Source organism: Podarcis filfolensis (genome assembly GCF_964270895.1).
Source record: "Podarcis filfolensis genome assembly, chromosome: 2".
In the NCBI taxonomy this organism is placed as follows: Eukaryota; Metazoa; Chordata; class Lepidosauria; order Squamata; family Lacertidae; genus Podarcis; species Podarcis filfolensis.
The window spans coordinates 96,708,944-96,726,143 of record NC_139605.1 but is presented as its reverse complement, the minus strand read 5'-3'; the positions used below and the strand labels follow the sequence as shown (position 1 = coordinate 96,726,143).

At 46.1% G+C, this 17,200-nt stretch overlaps 1 long non-coding RNA gene across 1 annotated transcript; it reads right to left on the bottom strand.

Moving 5' to 3' along the window:
• Nucleotides 1–8,257: 8,257 nt before the first annotated feature.
• Nucleotides 8,258–16,531, bottom strand: LOC310755761. The gene is made up of 2 exons (XR_014544519.1): nt 10,221–16,531; nt 8,258–9,536 (listed from the first exon to the last, which is right to left on the bottom strand). It is a non-coding gene; the product is annotated as an uncharacterized lncRNA (long non-coding RNA).
• Between the last annotated feature and the right edge of the window lie 669 nt (nt 16,532–17,200).

The window sequence follows — 17,200 nt, the reverse complement described above, 5'->3', positions numbered from 1 at the left end:
GGCTTCATCCTGACATAACCCTTCCATCTTGGCTCAGTTTTGTTTGGCTGGGAAGAGGGAGTAATTCGTCCTCCTTTTATGCTGTAAAGGTAAAGGGACCCCTGACCATTAGGTCCAGTCGTGGCTGACTCTGGGGTTGCGGCACTCATCTCGCTTTATTGGCCGAGGGAGCCAGTATACAGCTTCTGAGTCATGTGGCCAGCATGACTAAGCCGCTTCTGGCGAACCAGAGCAGCGCATGGAGACACCGTTTACCTTCCTGCCGGAGCGGTACCTATTTATCTACTTGCACTTTGACATGCTTTTGAACTGCTAGGTTGGCAGGAGTTGGGCAGCGCATGGAAACGCCGTTTACCTTCCCACCGGAGCAGTACCTATTTATCTACTTGCACTTTGACGTGCTTTCAAACTGCTAGGTTGGCAGGAGCAGGGACTGAGCAACGGGAGCTCACCCCGTCGCAGGGATTCGAACCGCCAACCTTCTGATCAGCAAGTCCTAGGCTCTGTGGTTTAACCCACAGTGCCACCTGCAACCCTTCCTTTTATGTTGAGGACTTGCAAATATCCTCAGTTTTGTTGCTCAGCACTAATGTTGTCACAGATCCTACCCAATGGTGGGTCATGGAACCCACACAGATATAGGATGGCATTCAAGTAAGTGTTACTAAGAGAAATTGATTAGTCGTGTTCATACATTTCAGTAGGTCTGCTATAGGTATCGCTTAGTTGAATACCACCCATAATCGACCCAACACTCCTAACTGATGCTGTATGGGGGAAATGGGGCAGGAGTACATTTCCCCAGTGACAAAATATTGCAGGGTGCAAGTGTGAAAATAATGCGATACCCCCACCACAGAAGTGCTGTCAGTTTCTGGGCTGGGTGGGTGGGATTTGGAGCCCAGCCGGACTCCCCATTCTTCTTTATTCCTTTTTCGTACCAGCCCTGGTCCAGAACCAAGACACAGCATTTTTTTATTCTGGAGACAAAACTTAGCATCTGACCAGAGTGGAAAACCAGGGAGCTGAAAGGTGAGCAATGAGCTCAGTCAATGCCCGAGCCTGCAAAATCCATTCCACGTTTTCAAGACTACAGGCACGCTTCTCCTCGCACCCCACCCCCTTGCTTTTTGCTCCCATAATATTTGCCTTTGGGTGGGTTTCTCTCCCTCTCTGAAAAGCTCCTTTCACACCAGTCCTGAGTGCTTCTCAAACCTGGCTGCATCCCAAGTCGCTGGAGGCTGTAACACTGCCTGGGAGAAAAACTGGCTGTATCCTGCCATGCTCATCATCAGCTCATGCTCTCTCACACAAGATGCATTCATTTCAGCTCCAAACATCTCACACACACACACACACACACACACACACACACACATATACATTCACACACGTTTGTATATGGCTGTGCAAAGCAGAAGCACAAATGTATGTGGTCCATTCAAAGGCGGTTCCACCACAGGTTGAAGGTGTTTGACTGATGGCTTAGCTGAAGACACTGTAAAAAGGTAAAGGGACCCCCGACCGTTAGGTCCAGTCGTGGACGACTCTGGGGTTGCAGCGCTCATCTCGCTTTACTGGCCGAGGGAGCCAGCGTACAGCTTCCGGGTCATGTGGCCAGCATGACTAAGCCGCTTCTGGCGAACCAGAGCAGCACACGGAAATGCCATTTACCTTCCCGCCAGAGCGGTACCTATTTATCTACTTGCACTTTGACATGCTTTCGAACTGCTAGGTTGGCAGGAGCAGGGACTGAGCAACGGGAGCTCACCCTGTCGCGGGGATTCGAACCGCCAACCTTCTGATCGGCAAGTCCTAGGCTCTGTGGTTTAACCCACAGTGCCACACGTGTCCCTCAAAGACCCTGTGAATCCTCCTTGTATCCCAGCATGGCCCAGTCTTCTCACTGAGGCGATAAACTTGGGTCTGGGCCACTTCAGGGTCTTGCCACACTTTCCCCTTCCTCAATCTGGACTTTACCATACCAGGGATACTCAAAAAGGATAGGGTATCCCTTGTTGTTGATGATGATGATGCTTATTAATCGCCTTCCACATGCACATTTCAAGGTAGCGGTTTCCAACCACATATTGAAGTGTAGCTGAATCAGACCAGTATATGTGGAAGATACAATGCTAATCATGCACACATTATAAAAACAAAACAAAAAACTGGATCTGAACAGCCCATTTGAGATACAAAGTCCCTACCTGGAAGGAGCCTTAAAATGTCTGAGTTTTTTAAATACACATTAAACATCACCAGTCAATATTCTCTCTCCCATCACAAGAGGGCAGAAGAGACAGCGTCAGGAAAGGAGCGGATAGAAATAGACTTGAGAAAAACTATATTGATTTTTACCGACATTTGACGTTTTTTCCACAAGCCTGAGGGGTTTTTCATTTGCATTTTTTTTAAGAGGGGGAGAGCAGAATAGAAACTACTTTCCCCATTAAGGGTGTTTCCTTCGGGCCTGGCTGCTCAATATAGATGTAAAAACTTAGGCTGGACCTAGACAAATCAAAAAATGTGTTTCAGGAAAACGTGTTGTAAACTTCAAAATGGGAAATCACATTGGCCAAAGACGGGACTCTGCAGCGCCATCTGGTGCCACAGTGTTATAACGCATATAAAACGCTTTTTCTTTACTAATGTAGCTGTGTCCTTAATCACACCTTTAATGAAAATAAACAACAGAGAAGCCTGCAAGGATTGTACTGTATTGATCTGTGTGCCTTTCTTTGAATGTACAATTGTAATATGCAGTCACCTGATTGTCAAGGGACTTAGATCTCACAGTCCCTGGTGAATAGGCTCAGCTGAAGAAATGGCTGAATGCTCCTAACTGAGTCAATTTTTCTAGCAATGTAGTTCTGATCCTGTGGTTTTGGCTGGGTGTGCTTTCACCAGAAGGCTATTTTAGTAGCTCCCATCACGCAATGTTTTTTAAAAACAAAAAAAATGAAAAGAAAGCTTACATTTTATGGGAAACATTTAGGCTGCCCCCTCCCTTGTTTGTTTTTTAAATAGAAACAACTTTTTTCAGAGATAATTTGTGTTACAACAGAGTGCTAGAACTGGAGAGAAAGGATCTTTCCAAAGATCGCTTGAGCACTTCCACTCATGTCAGTGAAACATATTCACATGCTTGTATTTAGTTTTTTATTACAGTGGTACCTCGGGTTACATACGCTTCAGGTTACAGACTCCGCTAACCCAGAATTAGTGCTTCAGGTTAAGAACTTTGCTTCAGGATGAGAACAGAAATTGTGCTCCGGCGGCGCGGCGGCAGCAGCAGGAGGCCCCATTAGCTAAAGTGGTGCTTCAGGTTAAGAACAGTTTCAGGTTAAGTACGGACCTCCGGAACGAATTAAGTACTTAACCCCAGGTACCACTGTATTTCACATTGACGACTTCTTGTTGTTTAGTCGCATCCGACTCTTCGTGACCCCATGGACCAGAGTACGCCAGGCCCTCCTGTCTTCCAGTTCCTCCCACAGTTTGGTCAAACACATGCTGGTAGCCTCAAGAACACTGTCCAACCATCTTGTCCTCTGTCGTCCCCTTCTCCTTGTGCCCTCCATCTTTCCCAACATCAGGGGCTTTTCCAGGGAGTCTTCTCTTCTCATGAGGTGGCCAAAGTATTGGAGCCTCAGCTTCAGGATCTGTCACATTGACTTACAAATGTTATATAATCTTACATTCCACTAGCAGCACAGCAAAGCTTTGGGATACCAAAATGCTTTCTCAGCAGGCCATTTAAGAAAAGTATCACACAGGTTTTAATATTTGCATTAGAGATATCAGTAAAATAGTGCAAAATAATAAGTATCCATAAACGAAGCATGGTAAGTAGCCAGTAGCTGCAGGAGCAAGGGACACTGGATGGAAGTGTGTGGTGCTGCAAACTGCAAGTGCCCTTGATAAGAGGGAGAAAACTGCATTTTCTCAACAGCATTTTCTCTGTTCTCTTTACAGGGCAGTTCTGTACATGTCTACCCAGACGGAAGTCCCACTGCCCCACTGATTTCATAGGGTTTACTCCCAACTCAGTTGATATAGGATTGCAGGCAATGAGAGGCTTATTCGTGGCCAGTGAATTTCTATCACTGCTCTCTGCACAAAATAAATGAGTGAGTGGATGCGAGTGCAATCATATACACAGTGCTTTTTTTTCTGGGGCTACGCAGGGGTATGCGTACCCCTAAACATTTTGTGAATCTTTGTACTTCTGTCCATTTACCGTATTTATTTTCCCCCATTGGAACTATAAAATGGTGGTTTTCTTGAGTCAAAATGAGAGTACCCCAAAACATTTTTTTAAAGCAAAAAGCACTGCGTATACATATTTGTTAGTTGCTTTAAGAGGCGGTGGCTCAACAAAGCAGGATTTTAAATAGAAATAAATAAAACAATAAAAAATAGCAATTCAAAAGCATACCAACGCAAGTAGATAAATAAAACAATATAAACACAATTGCAGAGGAAAAGATACGTCTAGATCTCCCCATAGCAAATGAGCAGCTGATGGCGGTACATTTTTTAAAGACGTCATCCCAAAAGGCCCTGTGAGGCAGATGGTCTGGAAATGGAGACATTTTGTGAAAATCTCTGATACTGGACACAACATCTTTATCAGAAAACACTCTGCCTCAGAGGGTGTTTTGGAATGGCTGCTCTTATTGCACAATGACACCTCTGTGCTTTAAAACACGTTTCGTTTCTTCTGGCTGCTGTTACCATCTTTGGCAGGTTTTAAATGGCCGCTTGCCAAAAGTAGCTCCCTTTGCTCAAATTCCAGGCACAGATCCAGAGGCCGATTGCTGTCCTTTAGCTAACTGGGCAGCTTTGACAGGTGAGCAGTGGGATGTTGTAGGGCTGGAAAGCAAAGTCAATGGGGTGTTTCAAGAAAACCACTTGCTGTGGGCCCAGTGCAGCTCATGCATTCAAGTTCTTCACAGCTTCCAGTTTACATCACCCTCATAAACATGCCACCCTGTTCCCAAGCGCTGAATCTCGATTTACCATTTCCACATGGTGCTTTATTATATTACTTAGCCAGTGCTTTTTTTCTATTAAAAAATGTTTAGGGGTACTCTCATTTTGACTCAAGAAAATCACCATTTAGTAGTCCAAATTGGGGAAAATAAATACAGTAAATGGACAAAAGTACAAAGAACATGCATTATCTCATATTACATAGCTGGCAGCTGGCAGTAAATTCCATGTTGGCGTGAGGTTGTGTACACTAACATCTTCCCAATTCCTCTGCTTGCTGTTGGTGAAAAATAGTAATTTTCCTACTCATATTGAAATACTGCCCCTCAATGAGGTCAAATTTTCATCAATAAAACACCCCACATCCACATTCCACACTGCTTCACACATTAAACGCTCGCTTCTGTCTGAGACTCAGGAAACACCGGGAAAGGAAATGAAGCCGCCATCGGAGGTGGTAACAACGGAACTGACGATTCACTTTGCTAGAGAAGAAGCTAAAAATTGTAACATTTTTAGTTTCTTCTCCCGTTAGATTCACAAAATGTTTAGGGGTATGTGTACCCCTGCTTCCCCCCAGAAAAAAGGCACTGTACTTAGCAGATTTTTCCATGGAAATGGTAAATCTGAATTGAATGGGAAGAAAAGATGAGAGAGCATTTTTGATGAGGTCATTGTGTGGTCGCTGCAGAAAACCCCCCAAAAGTTTGCATGCATGAGCAGCGCCAGTTTTGCAATAAACTGCTGTGTGACAGCCTCCTATATCAACTCACATGCATTATGTGAGACTTTCTTAGGGTTCTTTCAATAAGGGATGCTGCCTTGAATTAAGGTATCTATTTTGGTAGCCTGGGAGAGAATACAGACATTTTGATTGGCACTGCAGTAGGAAAAAGAATTCAGTGTCATTCGAAATCATGCCGTCTGATATACAGGAAACTTCCTTCAGTGGATCACCAGCTTTGATCCATCAATCTGACTGTATTGTCCACAGTGACGGGCAGCAGTTCTCCGGGATCTCAGGAAAAGATCTCTTCCTGCCCTACTTAGAGATGCCAAGGGGTAGACCATAGGTCAGCAAACTAAGGCCCACAGGTGGAGGAAGGGAGCTGGGCTTTGATTGGTGCCAGCCAATCCGAAGCCTCACCACCCGCACACTGAGACGTGGCCCAGACTCGCCATCCGCCCGCCAGCCTCTCTGTCCATGGCTGCGTTGTGGGCATCATGACTGATGCGTCATGGGGCTTCGGCTGGAGCTTGGTGCGCCTGCTGGTCCCACATCTGGCGCCTGGGAAAGCTGGCCCAGAAAAGAGGTGCCGCCATTGCCACCGGCTCCCAACCTCAGGCAGAGCGGAGGAGGAGGTAGGAAAGCAGGGGGAGGGGAGGGGGGAGAGAGGGGGAGAGATAGAAGCCCCCCTCCACCACGTGCAGTCTGGCCCACCACAAGGTCTGAGAGACGTTGAACCGGCCCTCCTGTTTGCTGACCCCTGGGGTAGACCTTTGCATGGTCATCTTATAACATAGGGTGTGCCAAATAGAGAGAAAAATGTGTCTTCTTTTCATTCATTGGTGTTGGGAGCGAGTTATGCAAGTTGGAGTTCGCTCTTTATGAGCAAGAACCCAATCTGTACAGACTTGGCAGAGTTTCAGGCCTAATGGGCACAGCAGCTCATCCTCAGTATATATTGCCCCATGGATTAGTTGCTGAAACTGGGAAAAAAACCCCACCTCCCCACAGCTGTCTAAGTCCTGTCCTCCCCAGGGTTTCCCCCAAGCAATCAGAGACTGTGACTTTGTGAAGCTAATTTCTCCTCCACCCTTTTCATGCCTCTTCTGATTTTGGGAGACCAGGTGAGGAGCTTGTCGCAGCAGGAGAGGGAGACTCCCGTGACTCTTCACCACCCGGACTCATCTCTGCCTCTTGGCCTCCCTCCTCTCCTGCTTCAGCCTCTGCCTCTGATTTTGGACTTCTCTCTGCCACAGACTCCCCTAGCTCACTAAGCCCTGTTACCTCTTTGAATAGCCCGTGCTGATGAGAGGGGCACTTTCTAGATGCACTCACCTGTTTGCTATTGAAAGCACAATGCTGCCCTAGCTAGAATTTCTGATCCAGCATAGAAAGGCTTAGTGTATTGCGTTTTATAGTCTTCCAAAGCAACTACTCTATTCCGAACTTAAAAATGGAAAACATGATGCTGGTGGTTAAAAGACTCTCTCAAGGCAAATCTCAAAAAATATTGTATAAACACCGACAACTGGGAAACACAGGCCTGTAAGCGCTCCAATTGGAGAATAGTCTTTACCAAAGGTGTAATGGGCTTTGAAGACGATCAAATTGAGGACAAAAGGGAGAAACGTGCTGAGAGGAATGCATGCTTGGCAAACCCTCACAGTGGTCAACTCCTGCCCAGAAACCTAGGTCCCTACTGTGGAAGGACGTGTGGATCCAGAATTGGCCTCCACAGTCACTTACGGACTCCCTGTTAAGACCGGGTTCATGGAAGACAATCTTACTCAGCTACGAGTGATCGCCAAAGAAGAAGAAGAAGTTACCTCTTCAGCTTCTGGCACCTCCACCTCCCAGACTTTCTCTTTTCTTTATGACCTCTCATTGTCTTCCCACCACCAGTCCCCAGGCTCTGAGCTGTCTTCTCTTGGGGGTTCCCCAGCTGGTTCCTCCCGCCATTCCTCTGCATCCAACCGATCCATGACATCTGGTGCCTATTGCCTGCTTAATCTGCTCGCTGATACTCTTTTCATCCTTCAAAGTGGAGGAGGCTGGCAGACAAGGTCGCTTTCGCTGTTAGACTGTTTTGTTTTGTTTTGTTTTGTTTTGTTTTGTTTTGTTTTTGGTGTGTGCTTTTTAAGAAAAAGACCTGAGTTAATAGGGTTGGTGTAGCGCCCCTTCCCCCACCTCAATCCTCCAAGAAGCTCTCCAGTCATTAGGGGCTGATTGGATTCACTTGGCAAACACAGACAAAGGTCTGGCTGTTGTTGACTGTGCGTAAAGTGTCCATCTGACTTCATCTGCTCTGTTTGAACAAAGGATTTCCTGTTGGTGTGCTGATGTGTCCTTGGGCACTGCTGGCTGGGTTGAATGGTTTTGCTCCCAGGGTTCTCTCTCCCCCTTCCCAAAATATGAACACATAATGTTGGTGGAAGATGGCAGCTGCTATAGCTGGGGAAGATGTTGTGCCTGTGTGTGCATGCAAACTCACAGAACTACACACACATGCATACACACTGTATTTGCTCAAAGCAGGTGGAGCCTAATTCAGAGAACGTGCCGTCTGTAAAAAATACACCACATTTTATTTATTTACACGGTATTAGAGCCGACCTTTTCACAAATCCTTTTTTCAATGTAATAAAAGACAACATAAAAACGCAATAAGACTTTAAAAACTATCAACGCACAAAGCTGAACAGCAGCAGAATAATCGGAAGTGGTACAGTTCAGAATTCTACCAACTCTGTCGTTTACCTGCTCATTCCGTATTAAAGCTGTTATAAGAATTTAAGGTCTCAGATATATAAATTAAATGTACAAGGCAAACATGTACATAAATATATAAACCACATGTCTGAAACAGTACAGGAAGACAGTCCTGAAACCATTTTGACTCTCCCAAACTGACCATATGTTTCTCTGCAAGGAGGGAGGAAATGAAAAAACCTCCCCATTGTCTCTGTGCTCACAAATCCTGCCTTAAGGGCACATTTAAGGAGTGAATAGGGTGAGCCTATGACCTGGCTCAGGAATTAAGTATTTATCATTACAAAAGAATGGCCAGGCTGCCCTGGTGATCCAATCAGTGACCATTTTTTGCCAGACAGGATTTAGCTGTCCATGGGGGTCACGAAGTGTCGGACACGACTAAACAACAATGTATGATGTATTGGGGTGGTGTTCTTGGGCTACACCCCTTCTGTGATGTATGTATGATATTTCTGGGGGTGGTCCTGAGTTTGAGGGTGGGCAATTTCAAAAGTTTATATAGTGGCTGGCACACCTTTGTTCTGGGTTCCTCCTCTTTCCTGCTTGTGGTGAGTGAGGACCCTGTTGCAGCAGTTTAATAAAGATCAAGCTTAATAGCTGCTTTGCTTCTCAAAATTCTCTGGTTGGCCTCTGTTATTTTCTCCTACCGATAGGGAACCCACTTAAGGACTTTATACGTGCTGCGGAATACCCCATAAGGGAAAAGGGCAGATTTTGTTTACAACAAAGCCGATTTAAGAAAGGGATTCACACGCAAACCATCTACTTTGCACAGGTACATAGTGTTCTCAGCCCGTTAACAAACAAACAAAACTCACATTTTACTGCTTCCAAGGTTTAGCCACACAGCCCACTGTGCATTAGTAAATGGGGAAGCTGAACTACCTTGTGCTACGCTGACGAAGGACCGCAAAGTGATTGCACACACAATGGATCCTTTTTGCTCTTTCTCTGGAAGGTCTATGCCATCGGCAACACTGCGGCACAAACTGCATCTGCAGAACCAGCCGATAAAGGCCCCGCATTGCCCTATTCACAGCTTACATATGTGATAGGAATTTTATGGTCTTAGATATATGGTAATGTTCATAACTGCACATACATAGATCAACACAGGAAGACCAACCTGGAACCATTTTGATTCCTAAACTGACCAAATCCTTTCTCTGCAAGGTTAACCTGGAAAAGCCTCCCCATTGTCTCTTTCCTCACAAATCCTGTCTCAAGGATATGTCTGTTTGAATAAGGTGTGAGCCTGTGACCTGGCCCAGGAAATAAGTATTTTACCACTACAAAAGAATGGCCAGGCTCCCCAGGAAATCCAATCAAGTAACTTGCCAGACAGGAGATAAACTGTGACAGGAGAAAAACAACATTTAAATTTCTGTGATGTAGGTGGGATGTATCTGAGGGGTGGTCTTAGGTTACACCCCTTCTGTGATGTATGCATAATGTTTCTGGGGGTGGTCTTGATCTACAGGATGGGAATTTCAAAAGTTCGTAGGCCCTTGCACAGCAATTTTGGGGGTCCTCCTCCTCTCCTGCGTGTGAGGGGAGTACCCTGTTGCAACAGATCAATAAAGATCAAGCTTACTAGCTGCTTTGCTTCTCAATATTCTCTGGTTGGCCTCTGTTATTTTCTCCTACCAATAGGGAACCTATGTAAGGACTCTATATGGGCTCTTGGATACCCCATAAGGGAAAAGGGCATATTTTTATTTACAACACATATATGGGGTATTTCGACAGATTGTGTTTGTTTTTAAGATGCTGCAAGACTCTTCCTTATTCTTTGCTGTAACAGACTACCATGGCTACTTTGCTGGACATGCAGGGCAGAGTATGTCCCTGGCAAAATCTGCTTTGCCCCCGGGACATCCTACCCCAGCCTCCACCCGCACTGTCATTCTCATTCCTTGCTGGGATCAAACACACACCAGCATGGGTTGCCCCGGGCGATAAGCTCAGGATGAGAGTTCCTGTCCGCTCAAAAGAATGAGTAACATTCTCTGCTTGTCAGAGAGCAAAGGAAGGGCATCATTCACACCCCTCTCCTGTTGCATGTGGCTGCCACCTCCTCTGCCAGAGACCAATGTCAAACAGAACATAGCTGGCAAGCCACAAGCTGTCTGTCACTGTGACATAGAGTTGCCACGCAGCAGAAAGAAATAAGGAAAACAGCCTGACCACCTCTCCCACTTTGGAATCCATTGTCAGGAAAGCAAGAAGCAAGGCCATCGCTAACACCATGGCATTTGCTGTCTGGTTTTTAGCTGAGCCCCTTAGTGTAGCCTTTGCCAACCTAATGACTGCCAGAAAAATGCAACGTATACGTATCAAGACTTTGAGATTAGACCACTGAAGAAGCCCGGAAAACTATCTTGGGAGTGTGCTACCTGCAAGCCCCAGTTAAAGGGCCCCATCGGGGGCAAACAGCGGCCTTTTGATTACTTGGACTGCCAGGGCGAAACAGATGCAAAACGCCAGCACCCTGTCTCTATCTACAACTCTACTAGCATCTCTTGGTATTGTGAATATCACCAAACTTACCTTTTGTTGGTATCTTCAAGAACTTATCTAAAAGACTAGACTGAGTTAAGCATTTGAAAAAATCTATTGAAAACAGACATTATAAGTTCATTTTAGGTTGGGTAGTTCGCAAGTCTTTGTGGCTTTGTTTAATGTTATGTATTTTTCTCAGAAAGTTGATAAAGTATGTATAATTATTGTTCTGTGTATATTAATCGCCAACGTGTTGCATGAGTCGCACTGCAACCCAATGACTGCCAGCTGTTTTGGACTACAATTCCCATCAGCCCCGGCCCAGGCAATAGATTGACAGCGGCTGCCTTAATGAATGAACAGCATTGACTGGGTCTCCCATCCTCCCCCTGTATCCATCACGCCCCCCACTACTGCCCTGGGACTTTCTTACAGTCCATCAAAGATCGTGGAGATCTGCTCCACTAGCTCTACCAGCAGAACCCTTTGTGGGCCCCACATAGATACCAGAAATTTTGATTTCAGTAGATTTATTATTTGTTTGTCAGATTTATTCTTGTTAGTGAGCTGGGGGAGATCAGCTGCATGGGCTCATTTCCTTACCTCCTTCCTTCTCAATGTTCCTGACTATAATTTAGGTTCATAATTTAGGTCATGATTTAGGTTCATAATTTAGAGGTGGTGTCCTGAGGCTAAGGGACAGTGAACCAGCCTGGTGAGCAGCAGCTGAGACTCAGAAGCAACCACATGAAATTTGGCTGTGTACAATTTAAAACAGAGCCCAATTATCCTCCTTCTTTCCCATCACAAACTTTTCCTCCACGCACTCACCCAGCCACGTACAAGCCTGTTGCGCAGGTCTCGCCACCTCACGTCGGGTTAGCTTTGTTCCCTTTGAGAGGGAGGGTGCCAATTGGGTGAGAAAGAACTCAGTGCTTGGCTCTCTCTCATGTGGTTGTGATTTTCATGTGCGCACACTGCAGCCACATGGGATAGTGGCTTTCAAATGACGGGCTGTAGACAGCACGTAGCCTCCATTTAATGGGAACAACAGAGAACAAAAGAGAATGCTTTTCCGTGTCTCCTGCATGCTCCCTACGTCTGTACATGTGGCTGAGTACTTTCAGGATCCGATCACAACATACCCTCCAACTGCCCCAATTTTCCCGGGACGGTCCTGTAAATTCCCCAAGCCGTCACGGCTTCTGACTTGATCCCAGAATGTCTCAGTTTCCCCCACCAGTGGATGGAGGCCATGGAAGCAGCTCCTGGGGTGGCAGCACTATTGGGAAGGAGGCGAAGGCACAAGAGTTAGTTTCATAATCCCCAATGATAAATTGGGCAATAGATATCGGTCATAAATATAGTCATGGAAGCATGGAAACAATTGTAGAATATGGATTTTCAGCATGTTATGTTCTAAGAGAAAATTATATGAAAATGATATATTGATGGTATCTAACACCGAGTAAATTGGCAAAAAATGTATAAATCTAAATCAAATAAGTGTTGGAGGTGAGGGTCACATGCCTTGCCAAGCCCAGATGCTGCAATGAACATAAAAAGTGTGGCCCAGGTTTCTCTTTCTTTCATGGAACCCTGATAGTTGGAAATTTGGCAGGTGAAGCTTTTTTCTGGCATAGCAATAAATCATGAGAAGTGTTAATTAAACAGGTAGGTAGTCTAATGGCAGGCTGCTGTTGAATCGTGGATGAAAAACCTATGGCTCTCCAATGTTAGTAGACTACAAACTCCCATCATCCGATCACCCCTGATCATTTGCCATGCAGACTGCGGTTGAGCCACACGTCTCACAATTTGGTTAACAGTCCCACAACCTTGTGTTACAAGGACAGAAACTGGAAAAGTGGGTGTCAGTGCTTCTTACCAAGGCTAGTTTCTCTCATGTCTCTGGTTCAGTCAATGGAGCAGTTATAGCAAGTATTTGTTCTGTTATCTTAAGCCTTAGGACCTGCCAGGAAGTCCCCCTCATGCCTAAGTATTTCTTCTGTAGCTGTGACAAGGTCAGCTCACAGTTTTAGGGTCTCTGACGCCAAGCAGCCGTGAAACAGGGGCCTCTGGATACAGATGGTTTTAGACCAACAGGAATTTACAACAGCTCCTTCTCAGACTTTGCAGCTGGGAAAGGCCAGCTCTCACCCTGATTTATGGCCAGATTACCAATTCTTTCTTGTGATTGGATTGCTTCTATTGTTTAGGTGGGGAAAGGAAACATGGAAGACAGAGCAGCCTGCTTTTTGCTGCTCTAGAGCAGGGTTTCCCAAACTTGGGTCTCCGGCTGTTGTTAGACTACAACTCCCATCATCCCTAGCTAGCAGGACCAGTGGCCAGGGATGATGGGAAATGTAGTCCAAAAAAACAGCTGGGGACCCAAATTTGGGAAAACCTGCTCTAGTGAAGGGCTGGCGAATCTGTAGCTCTTCAAATGTTGCTGGATGCCATCAGCCCCAGCCAGCATGTCCAATGGTCAGGCATGATGGGAGTTATAGTCCAACGACAGCTGGTTAGAAAGAGGGGCAGCTACAGGTCCTACAGAACAAGACTAGGAACCAATGGGTGGAAATGGTAAGATTATGGCTAAACATTGAAATAAATGTCCTAAAGATAATTATTACTATTACGATTATGATTACCGTATTTATACCCCGCCCATCTGGCTGGGTTTCCCCAGCCACTCTGGGCGGCTTCCAACTGAATATTAAAAACAATACAGCATTAGACATTAAAAAGAGAGAGCTGTTCATTAGTGGATCGGAATGTCTTGGGAAGGTGGGCAGACTCTCCTTCTTTGAAAGCATTTAAGTCATGCATGTCCAAAGTCTGTTTTGGGGGCCTAATCCGGCCTGCCGGTCAGTTTAATCTGGCCCCTGTGGCAGTTTATTCCTAACTTTGGGGTAAAATCATAAAAAAACACTCAACAACTTCAATCCTAAAAAAGGATAATTTTGGTCGGCCCTCACGGCCCTTCACTTCATCAAATCTGGCCCTCTTTGAAAAAAGTTTGGACACCACAGGTTTAAGCAGAGGCTGGGCAAACACCTGCAGTTCAGCCTTCGCTGACCAGGTCCCTCGTAGATATTTTGGGGGACTTTTACAATTTTAAGCAAATATCTAGGGCTTTGGGGGTGGGGTTGTCCAGATTTTTGCCTCTAGAAATATGGCAACCCTACCAATATACCTCATCAGGATAGACTCTGCTTATATTCTCAGGCTGCCGATTGTATGAAACATATTTTATTACACTGTAGGCTATATAAACAAGCCAGGAACCAATTAATTAAGCCCTTATTGGTGAATTTACCTGGAAACGCTGATATCATCTGTCAGGTATCTCCTTGGAGATAAGATAAATGATATAACCGTGGCAAAAAAATTCTCTCGGAGGTGATAAGAATTAGAAATCAGCATGTTCTGGATAAAACACAGTGATTGTCTCGAAATGCCTTTCCTGTATTTGTGCCAGAGTTTGCTTTCAGAATTGTTTTCTGCGGGTCTTTGGACTATAATGAAGATTGTGTGTGTTCCAGAGCAGATTTGGGGAGGTGGGGGGGCTTGTGGGGAAGAAGAGAAGTGGGGGGAGTCCTGTTGTGCTAGCTTCTGCTAGCCCAGCAAGCTGCTTGAATATAGCCCTAAGATTCTATGATGCTATTTCCAACAGGCTCGTTAAAAAATGCATGCGGCTCCATCGCAAAGCACCCAGTCTCCAGTTCTTGCTTTGCAGCGCTCCTGGTCCTGCCTGAAGGAGAACGGGAAGGTCACCGAGTCTCCACCAGCCACACCGAAGCGCTCAATAATTAATGGTGTCTCTGTTTGCTTCGGCTGCCATTTCCTGAGTGGCTGAAAAATTGCTGCTGATAGGAAAGGCTATCTGACCAGGAGATGTGCCGCCTGACCTTGGCACGACCTCTAGCCCACCATTGAGTTGCTGAAGCACTCCGGGAAGTTTGTTCCACCAGATGCCTTTCGAGAAGAACGCTAAAGCTTCATCAGAGGCACTGGTCATTTTACAGCTCCTCCTCTAGATTGCAGAAAGCAATTAACCCATCACCTGGGAATATCCACAAGGAGTCTCGGGGCACCCAGGCTCCTTTGATTTTGCAGCAACAGCCTAGCATGGCTACCTCCTCATATTTTCTGGCATAGGAACCAGTTCCAGGGGGCCGAGGTCCCTTTGTGTGTCCCTCCCAAAAGTTGAATATTCAAATGTTGTGTAAGTGCTGCATCTTGTGATTATGTGGGGTGGGGTTGACTTGGCCCCCCAATATTTTATTTGACACCCGTTTTCAGGAGTGCCTAAGAAACCAGCTGTGTAGCACCTGTTCCCTGAGACTCCCCAGGCATTCTTTGCTAGTTTTGGAAACCGGTGTTTTGAAAACCCCTTTCATTTCCATAAATGTACATCCCTCATGATGTTTAGATTAAATGTTTCAGCTAGCATTCCAGGGCATCTGAGAACCATGTTGTTGCTAGTGCTGAGGACATACAGTTTCTATTTTGAGTGTTTGGGGTTGTGATGGAGTGGTTTATGGATTTTTGTTGCTGTGCATTTATTTAGCCACTGTGACTATTTGAAAAGGTACATTAAAAAAAACCACACACACAAATAAATACAAATGCGGGGAAAGCGACAACAACAAAAAGTGCTTTTACTGTAATAAACATGCCCTAAGGTAGGGTGGCCATATCCCCAGAGGTAAAAATATGGACCAAATATATATATATGCTGAGCTTCGGCCTTTTGGGAGATCAATTGCTCAACCACCGGCCATCTGCTGCCACCGACGTCCACTCCAGAACACAAAACAGAGCCAGAATCGCCCATGCACATATTTTTTTGTAAACCCCACCCCCGCAAACCCTGGATATTTGCTTAAATTGTAAAAAATACCCCTGGATAGGCATGTAGCCCCGCAAAAGAGGACATGTCTGGGATGTATGGCAACCCTACCCTAAGGGGGGAGGGGACACAACTGAGAGTAAAATTGCATATTATGCCGAATGCATAGGGCAGAGTTCACCTGCTTGCACAACAAGGCTTCCTCCCACCCCCATGAACCCCCCAAAAATTGGTTCAGAGGGATCAGAGCCCCCCAGAACAGTGGGGGGGTGTCATTCCATCTGGTACGCTTGCCCATATTGAATGTGTGCCATTGTGTGATGGAGAATGGCACTCTTAATGTACAACTACACACGTCTTGGTGATTCTTTTCTTCATTTCAAAGGTGCTGGGGTGACAGGTTCTCATAAGGCCTAATCCTTCCTTCCTCAACTGCAATCCCAATGAGAATCTCACACACAGATACACAAGGCTTGGGGGGGGGAGTGCTCATGGGCAGGGGGTGTGCTTTCATCAGGATCGTGGCCTATAATTAAACAAGGAAAGATGGGAGCTGTGTGGCACACAGCTGGCCAATTTGCACTTTGGACTCTTCCTTTTGTGAAGTTTCTAGGCTGCGTTTCAGAATTTCCAGGTACCGTATTTTTCGTCCTATAGGGCGCACCGGCCCATAGGACGCACCTCATTTTTTTGGGGGGGGGGGGGGAATGAATTTAAAAAATTTATTTCCTCCCCCCAGCCGCGGCTGCCGCCCCAAGCCTTGCGCACACCTGCCCGAAGCACGGGGCGCCCTCCGGAGGGCTCCCCGAGCTTCGGGCTGCAGGCTGCCGCCCCAAGCCTCCCGCCGGGCGTGCAAGGCTTGCGGATACCTTCCTGAAGCCCTGAGAGCGAGAGGGGTCGGTGCGCACCGATGCCTCTCACTCTCCAGGCTTCAGCGAAAGCCTGCATTCGCCCCATAGGACGCACACACATTTCCCCTTCATTTTTGGAGGGGGAAAAGTGCATCCTATGGGGCGAAAAATACGGTATGTGTTTGAACATTTTCCCCGCCTTTGTCCTGGCACCTTCCCCGGGTAAACCCATGTTTTACCACTGAACTGGAGCAAACGGCAGCTGGGTTTTCCATGGGTTGATCCGATTCAGTGGTAAAGCACGGGTTTTCTTGGAGAAAGCGCCAGGGCCTAAAAACAATGCCACCCCACTTGGGCACAGCAAGGAAAGCCCAGATCTGTGCCTAGAAAATGCAGAACAAATGTAAGTGTAGATGAGCCCTTAAAGGAGTATAGCAGACCTTGAGGAAGTTGAGTGGGATTGGCTTCCCTTGATCACCTGACTCTCAAGGT